At 46.4% G+C, this 4118-nt stretch overlaps 1 long non-coding RNA gene across 1 annotated transcript; it reads right to left on the bottom strand.

The window, feature by feature from the left end:
- Window positions 1-1000: 1000 nt before the first annotated feature.
- Window positions 1001-2593, bottom strand: LOC112660312 (uncharacterized). Its single transcript, XR_003136840.3, has 2 exons — window positions 2489-2593; window positions 1001-2213 (listed from the first exon to the last, which is right to left on the bottom strand). It is a non-coding gene; the product is annotated as an uncharacterized LOC112660312 (long non-coding RNA).
- Window positions 2594-4118: the final 1525 nt, after the last annotated feature.

The raw sequence follows: 4118 nt of genomic DNA, 5'->3' as shown, positions 1-4118 counted from the left end.
AGGCCGGGAAGTCCAAGATCAAGGAGAACAGCATGGCAAGTTCTAGAAGAGCCCTCTTACCCTCACCTCTTGCAAACATGGGGCCATTTCTACAAAACACTAATCTCATTCATGAGGTCTATCCTCATGACCTGAGCATCTTCCAAGGGCCCCGCCTCCTAACACCATCATCTTTGGGGGTTAGGATTTCAACACATGAATTCTGGGAGGGCACAAACATTCAGACCATAGCAGCCACTTACGAGCTTTATAACTTTGGGTAAAGTTTTGACCTTTCAGTGTTTCACTGTCTTTATCTGTGAAATGGGGATTAACATCAGTATCTACTCTGTAAGTTGTTGTAAGGAAGACTGATTTATATGTAAAGTGCTTAAAATAGTCTCTAGTTTATTATAAGCGCTTATTATTAATTATCATTAGTATTACTATTATAGATGCTAAATAAATATCTGTGCAGTGAGCACATTTAGCTGTGTTATTACAATGTTCTTCTTGGGCATAGGAAATCGTGCTAGTACCCGTGAATCCATTAACCCTGCTTTTGGAAAACTGAGTTAGGCTCAGTAAGAGAATCACCTCTAAGGTATTACTATGTTCTGCTTAATATCTATTTACCCAGAGACACAAAAATTAAATAGTCCTTGGGTATTAGCTTTGCAAATCCAGATCTATAAAAAGAACACATTTCTTTACCAAGCTCAGGAAAGGTTAGTGGGAGGATAAATATGAGGTATTATGAGCTCCTCAGAAGAAAGTAGTTATTAAGCACAGGGCCCTAATATTATTAACGGTGAACCAGAATGCTCTGATCTTTGACATTTATATCCACAGCTGAAGATGTATTAGCTAATCAATTTCAAAGGGAATTAGTTTATATAACAGAAATCTTATTTATGTCTCGTTTAAATAAATGTTGTACAGTGGATGTTGCAGGTGAGCAAATGAATTCGAATCCTATTCTCAGGAAGAGGTTTTAAAAAATAAGGAGAGCATATTTCGATTTGTTTATGTACATTTACTGCAAAGAAAAAGCCAAGCAGTCATCAATAGAGCAGCTGGGGAGAAGTATTGGATTCAAGCTTTGCTTTAAATGAATCAGTTTGTGTTCTGTTTTGGATCACTTCCTGAAGTCAATATTCATCGACCTTAAAGGACCTCTTCGAGCTCTCCAAAGATGTTTATCCGTGGAGGTAGCGTCCGGGGAGACTCTAACTGTGTTTCAACATTCATGTCCAATATCGACTTCTCTTTAAACATCATCATTCTTATCTTTCAGGAAGCAAATTGCATAAAATTATGTGACTGTGTTTATGTTTCCTGTTGGAAATTTCAGAGAACATCATTAAGGCGCTCTGGGCCCAGCATGCGAATCTCCGACCTGCAGCATCCGCACCACCTGAGAGCGGGTTGAAGATGCAGACTCTGAGCGTCCCACCCCAGGCTCCCTGCGTCAGAGTCCGCATTGTACCCAGACCCCTGGGTGCTTCAGAAGCCCCACTCTATGACGTGGGCAATCGAATGAACCGAGACTCCTCCTGAGCATCTGGTAGGTGGAGACAATTTATGACACAATTTGACAGGTTGTCGTTTAGACAAATATGAGTTGGACGTGGTGGGAATAAGGTGTTGCTCGCAGGGCACGTTGGTTTAACCAAGAGAAAATCACCTGAGGGTGTGGCAATGAAGACAGGAAGTCTGATCGCGGTCCTTCCTTGGCCTGGCACGTACAGGACGAGAGAGTATTGTGTCCGGGCCTGCTTGCCAAGCCAGATGCACGCCGGACAGCCCGTCTTCCCTGCTTGGTGGCTCAGGGGTTGCACTTCCATGGGAGACAGTCCTCTAATTAGTGTCCCCGAACTCAAGCTCCTTTCATGGCGCTGATCGTGCCTCCTCCACAGAGGCTGAGCCAGGGAGCACCCCCGGGGGCAGGTTCGAGAAGTCTGCAGGCACTGGCTGCCCAGCCCAGCCCACGCAGGCCACCGGCGGCCGAAGACTGGCTTTCTGTTAGAGCTGGTACCACCGACGGTCGGCCTCTCCTTCCTGGGGGTAGAGCCTGGCAGATCTAAGCTTTCTCTCCGACGGTTTGTCACGCAGTAATGTAACTGCTAGATGATGGCTCATGAGGTCTGGCCACCGCCTCTGGTTAAAGAAGCGGGACTGAGGAAGGCACTAGCCACGCTGCTGACCCCAGGAACCCCATGTTCACGGACAGCCTGTTGACATAACAAACTGAGAGTTTGTGATTTGAGTGGCATCGAAACCCAAAGATAAATAAGGTCTTTTCTAATAGTACTTATTTGTAATCGGCCCTATTGAGCACACCTATCACCTTCCTGGACCTTCTCTCATTGTTATTGAGTCATTTAGAAAATGCGCTTCTGCCCACAGAGAAATGAGTATGTCTGGTCTATGCATATATATGCGTAGGCGGATATATATTTTTTTACCACCCCTTCTCCTCCCACCCGCACAAAACTCAGCGACGTACAAAACCTGGGTGCTGCGACTGATTTTTCAGTTTCAGTGTCATCGGGAGATGGAAGGAAAAGGGTTACATCAGAACCCATCTGGAAACATTCTGCTCTAAATCAAACTACACTGGTGAAGAACAGTTGTTGCCTTGGTGAGCTTTATTGCCATTTGCTGATGCAGCTTGCTCCAGCCAACCAACCACAAGGGACATATAATGGGAGCCCCGGATTCAAGCCCCTCTTGGAAGAAATCCATAAAAGAGCAGAGATGTGAACCCAGCAATAAATCCTAGAGGCATTTGTGCTGGAGCCATGAAATGATACCAATAACTCCTTAGTAACACATTAAAGGGACAATAAAGGGAATTCGCCATGGGTTTTTTTTTTTTTTTTGGATGTATTAGGGCTATTTTTAATTGAAACTCATCAAAGACACAACAGAGCATGTGACAGCAGCTGTTTACCAATTGCTTTTCATTTATTTCAGATTTTATCTTGAGCTCTACTTTTATTCAGTCACACAGAGCTCATTATTTAAACCACCCTTGAAGACCGGCTCGGCCATCCTCAAGGGCCCCTACAGGAGGCTCTATGTTTGTGCTCACCGCTGACCTCCTCTCGTCTTCCCCAGCAAGTCATGGCAATGAGCGGGCTGTCGCCATGGGCTGAGCTGAGCACCTACTGTGTGTCTGGTACTCCGCCAAGGGTCACAGAGAGAAAGAGGAAGGAGAAGAACTGCTTCTGTCCCGACAGAGCTCAGGGCTCATTTAGCAATGCCCAGCATAGGACAAGGGGCTGGGAAGAGAATGATGGGGGTAGAATGAAATGCAAGGTGGATGGGAGAACTCTGGGTGGCGGAAGCAGAGAGTTTCTTGGAAGAAGACAACCTAGGCTGGGCCCTGAACAGGAGGCAGAGGGGAGGCCAAGTGGGAGGTGCTAGGTCCTCATGGTGTCCCCGGAGATCAGGCTGGCCACAGTGGAAGCTTTTTGTTGGACACTGGTGGGAAAACTCAGCTGAGCTGGGGTAGGGCACAGGGTAGAGAAGAGGCCAGAAGAGGACTTCAACTGGAGAACAACAAACTGGAACCAGAGAAGCAAAGTTCTGTGCGGCCTCCCGTGTGGGAGAGCATAAGGGTCCAGGCAGCAGGGCCGGGGGAGGAGGGAGCTCAGGAGACAGTGTCCAAGCTTTGGGGCCTCTTCCTCCATTCCCGATCCGACCCACTGCCCCACAGAAAGGGCTCTGTAGCCCACCTACACTGCATTTGTTAAAAAGGGCAACTCTTGTAGGTTCTATCCTAGAATCATTGGAAATAGAGATTTGTAGTGAGTCCTCACATATTTTACCTATGAGGAAACAGGCTCAGAAAGGATAGGAAAAAAAAAACAAAAACAAACTTGCCTGATTATCACACAGTTCAGCAAGGGATCAGTCAGGGTTTGTACCCGGTTCTCAAAATCCGTTCTGCGTCCGCTCCGCTGGAGGTGCCGATCGTCTTACGAGGTCAGTCCCTAGATTGTAAGGAGAGGCCAGGCCAGCGACGTTCGCGGTGTTGTGGCTTTGATGCTTTTATCTTTTTAAAAATCTTCTCTCTCGTTTGTGTTTTTGTTTGCGGGGCAAGCATTCCAATCATGAAAGGAATAAAAAGA

The sequence above is a fragment of the Canis lupus genome, chromosome 2 (genome assembly GCF_003254725.2).
Source record: "Canis lupus dingo isolate Sandy chromosome 2, ASM325472v2, whole genome shotgun sequence".
NCBI classification, from domain to species: domain Eukaryota; kingdom Metazoa; phylum Chordata; class Mammalia; order Carnivora; family Canidae; genus Canis; species Canis lupus.
Note: the sequence above shows the minus strand (reverse complement) of the source record. Positions and strands in the feature narration are given on the sequence as shown.